Source organism: Canis aureus, chromosome 4 (assembly GCF_053574225.1).
Source record: "Canis aureus isolate CA01 chromosome 4, VMU_Caureus_v.1.0, whole genome shotgun sequence".
Lineage (NCBI taxonomy): Eukaryota > Metazoa > Chordata > Mammalia > Carnivora > Canidae > Canis > Canis aureus.
The window spans coordinates 1,815,822-1,823,190 of record NC_135614.1 but is presented as its reverse complement, the minus strand read 5'-3'; the positions used below and the strand labels follow the sequence as shown (position 1 = coordinate 1,823,190).

The window sequence follows — 7,369 nt, the reverse complement described above, 5'->3', positions numbered from 1 at the left end:
CCCATCCTTCAAGACTCTCTGTTGGGTCCTTTGGTTAATGACTTTTTAAAATACTGTCCATTGACAAGAAGAGAACTTTTTCTTTTTTTTCTTCCAATTTTCCCTTCCTCTTTAACTTTACACATGATAATTCGCTTGTTCCCATGCTGGAGAAGCATTTAGTAACATTTAAGTTAAAAAATCAAAATTTTCAAATTTCAAGATGAAACTCATTTCAAAAGACAGTCATGGCAAGTACAATGATTATCCACAAGTCAACGTATTTTCCTATTTATAAGTAATGTTTTCCCTTTTAGGAACAAGCTTGACATTTATGAAGATTTCATCAATTTTTCCTTTGATGTGTTCAACTTCCATTTAACATTGATTGGAATATTTAATAATACTTCTTGTTTTTCTTTCCATTTCCGTAATCCTTTGCTAAAAAGATACTGAAAACTGAACAAGAAGTAAGCAAATTAGTGTCACTCAATGGATTATTTAAAAATACATAAATCCTTCAGTCACTCAATTCAAACAGCATAAATTCGAAGGGAACAATTTCATGACAATTACTTCAGCATGTACAGAAAGAATATCAAAAGCTATTTGAGCAGCAGGTAATATAAGCAAGACAGCTAACATCTTCCAGAGAACCATTCATGCTTTGCTTCTATTTGGAATAAAAATGTCTGCACCTTTATGCAAACATCCCCTAAAATTTGTGTTAGTATCCCTCCACCAAAAGCAACACTGTAGCAAAGGGAAAATATTTATTTTCTGTATTGTAAAAGTTGGTGCATTTAGATAATAATCTCTGTAATCATAAGTGGAGCTATTATTTTCGTTGTTGTTGATTTCATCCTGGCACTTAATTCTGACTGCAACTTCAGAATCAGAAAACACGTATTCAGCAGTACGTTCAAACCATCTACTTGAGATGAGAGACTGGTGATGATATACAGTGCACAGCATACTTAAAACTTCTGCTGAAGTTACTATATCTCAATCTGAATTCCTTGAAATCATAATTTTGTCACTTTCTGTAGTACCCTTTTTATAGTTGAGAAAATAATACATCTCTTATGCTTAACTGTTAATAAATGCTGCTTTTTACCTGACTTCTATGTTTTTTAAAGATTTTATTTATTTATTAATGAGAGACACAGATAGGGAGGCAGAGACACAGGCAGAGGGAGAAGCAAGCTCCCTGCAGGGGAGATGCAGAGCTAGATCCCAGGACCCCGGGATCACAACCTAAGCCAAAGGCAGACGCTCAACCACTAAGCCACCCAGGTGCTCCTATACCTGACTTCCATTTTTGTATGCTGCACAAAAAGCCTCAAAGGGAATTTTTCCTTGCTTAATAAATGTTTGCTTTTCAGAAAATTAATCAATTTACACCAAAATGCCAGTGTAAATTATGGAAGGCCATAAGTTTAGGATCTGTGAGAGCCTGTAGCTCCAAGATATCCCAGGATGTAATCAGTAATTTGGTGTATAGCATGAAGGTAAAAGATGCAGTCTCTCCCATCAGGAGCTCCTGGGCAACCAACCTATGGCCATCATAAGTGGTCCAGAGACTCTAGGAGGCATGAGAAGAGGTTGTCAAAGTCTCTTTAGTGAAGAAGTTTCTGAGAGCATTCACAAGAGTGTTGATTTTAACATGGATTTGTATGTCTGTAATGAGTGTGTCAGAAGAATCTCCTTGTAGGAGGATGTCATCAATGTCATGTTGTACCTGTGCTGCAATGTCAGCCATTTGGAGAAAGGGTGATGCAGTTAATATCTCATCTGCAAACATTGAGCACAATGGCAGAACCACTGAAGTATGCTGTGAGTGATCTGAAAAAGGGTGTTGTGTCCCTTGGGAACTGAAGGCAAAATGCAGCTGAGAGGCTATTAAATTGGGCACTGAATAGAACATGCTGGCCAAGCCTGCAAGAGCCAACTATTTACTAGCTCCTGATTGGATAGAATCAGTAATTTTAACAATATTGGATGGCATGAGGGCTGTTAGGGACCAAATATTTGCATCCCACAAAATGTGTATGTTGAATACCTAACCCCTTAGTGTGGCTATATTTGGAGAAAGAAGTAAGAAAGTTAAATTATCTCATGAGAGTGGGGTCCCGATCTAATAAGATTAATGACTTTATAAGAGAGACCAGATAGTGAGCTTTCTCTCCATGTGTCAACACTCAAGAAGGCAGCTGTCTGCAAGCCAAGAAGAGAGCCCTCACCAGAGACTGCACCCCATCAGACCTTGATCTTGGACTTTCAAGCCTCCAGAATTGTGAAATAATAAATTTCCATTGTTTCAGCCACCCAGCCTGTGCTACTTTGTCATGGCAGCTTAAGTACGCTGATAGAAAGGCCCTAACAGATGGGACCACAGGATTCAGGCTGTAGTGATTCATCAGGAGGCATCCCTTATATTTTCCATGTTTAAGAACAGGAAAAACTGGGGTGTCATACAGAAAAATAGTGGGGATAATCAGTCCTTTATTAATTAGGTTTTATATAATAAGTTTTAATCCTCTAATGCCCTGTTTTAGTTCACATTAGGATATATTAACGGTTTTAACTGGACTCCAGGGGTTCCTATTTTATCAAACCAATTTGTAAGTCTCAAAGATCTACTTTAATTTTAAAGTATTATTTATTGAATTAGAGCATCTATGCCTAATATGGGATATTTTAGGAAGCAGGTGCTATAACTATGGAAAATCTAGTCAAGGCTACAGTGAAAGTGAAACATTTATTTTCCTTGTTATTGGGTTAATATCCTAAGATTATAGTAAATATGATGCTTAAATTTAGCAGTATCCCCAGACATAACAAATAATTTGAGACCCAGTGTTGATGAAATCCACAAAGTTTTGTCAATTAGTGCGTTTTAGCAAATACTAAAGTAATTTAGACTCTACCTTCAGGGCAGCCCCGGTGGCTCAGGGGTTTAGTGCCGCCTTCAGCCCAGGGCCTGATCCTGGAGACCTAGGATTAAGTCCCACATCAGGCTTCCTGCATGGAGCCTGCTTCTCCCTCTGCCTCTCTCTCTCTCTCTCTCTTTCTTTCTGTGTCTCTCATAAATAAATAAAATCTTTTTTAAAAAAAGAATCTACCTTCAAAAGAAAATCAGCACCTCAGAGTGTGGGGGTGGCCGGGGGCCTGGACCTGCCCCTCAGGAGCCCCGGATGTCCAGGTGACCCTTGTGCACAGGATGCCCAGGTGACCCTTGGGCACAGCCACGAATCTCAGCTTCTTCATGACGGGGGCCAGCCCAGCTTCTGTCGGTCCCACAGATACTCCGGGGACAGCACCTTGGTGGGCTTGTGGTCCAGCAGGTACCTGTTCAGGTGGCTCTCATCGTGCCACACGGCCTCGAGCCCATTGGCCTGGTCCACCACCATTGCCTGGTGACGGGCCGTGGTCAGCTGGAGAACCTCGACCACCGACCCCCCGAAAAAGCCCCCTGAGTAGTAAAAGTCACCCTCGTCTCTCAGAATGTAGGCCTGGGACTGCGGCTGGCGCTCGTAGGTGAAGGCCTCACGGGCTGCCCCATGAAAACCGGGGTGCAGGGTGCCAAAGAGGGGGGGATAGGATCTCCACGCCCACATGGTCACAGAACTTCATGTCCACGTCCATGCACACCAGGTAGTCCACCTCGTGGAGGGAGCGCTGCTGCGAGAAGTTGCTGATCATCTCCATGCGGTGCATGGACACCTGCCAGCTCGGGGCGCTGGGGACCTTGAGGACCTCCACCCTGCGGCCCTCCCTGAGGGGCACGTGGGGCACATCAGCCGGCTGGTCAGTGAAGACGTAATAAGTGACCCTGTGTCCCACCATGAAGTGCTTCTCTGCCGTCTGCAGAAACAGCTCCAGGAAGACCACGTATTTTCTGATAGCAAACACCGTGAGTCCGATGGTGGTGTTCCGGAGCCGGAACTGCTCATTCAGGACATCAGTGTTGAAGGTCCCTTCTCAGACGACGGGCGCCAGCCACGGGGTCAGGACCAACACATCGCTCCTGCAGGGTGTTAGCACCTTGGACTGTGCATAAACGGTCCTGGAAAAAATCATCACTTTTTGCTCCCTGAAGCCATGGCTTTTAGATTATGTGTCTGCTGAAAGCAAAAGAAGAGGAGGAGGGAGCACCCTGGTGCCTTTAGGCAGCAGGTTCTACCTGAGATAAGCCCGGTCTGCAATATAATGAGAGTCTTTCCTCACTTCTTACTCTTTTTTTTTCTTATATTTATTTATGATAGACATAGAGAGAGAGAGGCAGAGACGCAGGAGGTGGGAGAAGCAGGCTCCATGCCGGGAGCCCGATGTGGGACTCGATCCCCGGACTCCAGGATCACGCACTGGGCCAAAGGCAGGCGCTAAACCACTGAGCCACCCAGGGATGCCCCCGCTCCCCACTTCTTATTCTTAAACAAAATCTTTTAGAATTATTTGTATCTCTAGGTGGATAAGTTTAGCCTTTCTTTCTTCCTTCCTTTCTTTTCTTTTTTCTTTTCTTTTCTTCTCTTTCTCTTGCTCTTTCTTTTCTTTCTTTCTTTTTCTCTTTCTTTCTTTCTTTCTTTCTTTCTCTTTCTTTGTCTTTTCCTTCCTTCCTTCCTTCCTTCCTTCCTTCCTTCCTTTCTTTCTCTCTCTTTTTCTTTCTTTCTTCTTTCTTCTTTCTTTCTTTCTTCCTTCTTCCTTCCTTCCTTCCTTCCTTCCTTCCTTCCTTCCTTCCTTCCTTCCTTCCTTCTTTCTTTCTTTTTCTTTCTTTCTTTCTTTCTTTCTTTCTTTCTTTCTTTCTTTCTTTCTTTCTTTCTTTCTTTCTTTTTCTTTCTTTCTTTCTTTCTTTCTTTCTTCTTTCTTCATCTGTTCCTGATAATTTTTTTCTTGCTTTTCCCCTTTTAAGTGCTTACCTGATAAACTCCTGGTCGGGGATCCCTGGGTGCCTGCCTTCGGCCCAGGGCGTGATCCTGGAGTCCCAGGAGGGAGTCCCACATCGGGCTCCCTGCATGAAGCCTGCTTCTCCCTCTGCCTGTGTCTCTGCTTCTCTCCCTCTCTGTGTCTCATGAATAAATAGATAAAATCTTAAAAAAAAAAAAAAACTCCTGGTGGCCCCCAGTGGTCTTTCTTTCAAGAGTGTCCCACTTGACCTCAAAGTATCTGGAGTTTACATCCAAGACTGCAATAGTAGCATCAGATTTATTTATTTATTTATTTATTTATTTATTTAGTTCATTATTTATTCATGAAAGACACACACAGAGAGAGGCAGAGACACAGGCAGAGGGAGAAGCAGGCTCCATGCAGGGAGCCCGATGTGGGACTCGATCCCGGGTCTCCAGGATCAGGCCCTGGGCTGAAGGCAGCTCTAAACCGCTGAGCCACCCGGGCTGCCTGTGGCATCAGCTTTAGCTTTCACATGTTTTGTTTTGAGTATAAGACCCTTGTGTTCTGATAAAGTACTACTGTACTTAAGAGATCCCATACACACTGATTAAGTATTTGATAATTTATTAATTAGACCACATCCTTGGGATTTGGGGCAAAGTCAGAACCAGATATCCCTTTCGTTTAACTTTTTTTATTGAACATTTGAGCCTCTGTTCTCTAGAAATGGGCCCTCTTACAGCCTGCTTGGTCTGGAGTCAAACTGAGCACCAAGGAAGACACCAGCAGGGGTTTGCAGCAACATAACACCTGTGGGGATCTGTGGTCTCTGTGGGACAGGCATCCCCAAACCAACAATCAGAGGTTCTTTCAGGGTAAGAATGTCTAGCCACATGGTCTCCTACTACCTGATGAGGCAACCTACTGCAATTTTTGTATTCAAGGAAAAAAAGGGTGGATAATGGAGCAGCTCCTAGGCACATTGGTCTAGAGAGTCAATAGATCAAGCTTGCCTATCAGGTGAGGTTGGGAGGGTAACTGTTTCAGTCCCTTTAGAGGACCTTTGCTCAGTATTGTGGCCAGTTTCCCTAAGTACCCGGAGACCTCATCCAGACTAAGTGTCTCTGTCACAAACACATAGGCACCAACAGGGGACTGCTTTGCCCAGACTACAGCACCCTAAGCTAGGCAATTGATCTCTCTTGTTGAGCTCTAACACAACTGAACTGAACAACCAGGGAACCCAATGACAGTACAATGTGGTGGCCACTAAAGTGCAAGAGTACCAACACCCAGCAGTGTGTTCCCAGGCTGTATTTGCTGTCTAATGGATTGGTTAGTAAGCCAAAAGCATTCTAGAGACATGCCATCCCTGTCTGTCACTGAACCACACTGCTCACTACAGGATTTTTTAAAATCAGATATGACAGGATGACAGACATGAAGACAACTGCCTTTTAAGAAAAACTTTATTATTTACAATTTTAAAGAGGAAAGGAAACACCACACCATGCAGGGCCACACCGAGAAGCATGAAGGTTGGTGAGGAGACAGAAGTAAGAGAAAATCATGGATAATATCCTTATTTTCTATAGTGGTAGGAAGTTCTTAGTTGGGGATGTGCCCCATTGAGCAAGATGCAAAGCAGATTTAGGGTTTGTGGTTGGAGGGTTTCTAGTATGATTTCTGTGCACCTGTGAGAACATGGAGATGATATGAATATAAACAACTTTAGCCATTAGCTTGATGACAATTTTGAGATGCCAAACCATCTGTTATAGACTATCAAGAATGATTATTACAGTAAAACATCAAACTAATAGAATAAGCTCATATTGTTATCTCAAGTAATTACATATTGAGATAAATCTCAATAGACATGAAAGCATTCAACAAAATCCAGCACCTTTTCATGATACAACATTCAACAAACTGGGAATAGAATGGAACTACCTCAACCTCTTCAGCATAAAGGCCATTAATGAAAAACCCAACCTAACATCATACTTAATAGTGGAGGGTTGAATACTTTCCCCTAATGAAAGTAAAATCTTGAATTTGGACAGGGTGGTTTGTTTGGCTAATATTCCAAAAAAGTAGAAAGCCAGAAGGAAGACTATAATTTAGCATCTTATTTGACTAGTGTGTGACCATAGAACTTCAGCTGATCCAGTCAGGAATTGCCAGACTCATCCCATCCTTATCACCAAAACTGTTAAGGAAATACAGTTAAAAACAAAAAATCTTCTCCAGACCTAGAAAACTTATCCACTCAGACAGAAGACAAAGAAAACAACTTTATTATTGAATGATGTGACAATCCAAAGAAAGAAACTCCACCCCTCCCTTTTTTTTTTTTTTTTGAGAGACAGAGAGAGCATGAGTGGGTGGGGAGGGGCAGAGGGAGAAGGACAGAGAGAATCTTTTTTTTTTTTTTTTTTTTTAGATTTTATTTATTTATTCATGATAGTCACACAGAGAGAGACAGAGAGGCAGA

The 7,369-nt window shown here is 42.3% G+C and overlaps 1 pseudogene; it reads right to left on the bottom strand.

Moving 5' to 3' along the window:
* Positions 1 to 374: 374 nt before the first annotated feature.
* LOC144312050 (histo-blood group ABO system transferase-like) lies at positions 375 to 4,594 on the bottom strand (annotated as a pseudogene).
* Between the last annotated feature and the right edge of the window lie 2,775 nt (positions 4,595 to 7,369).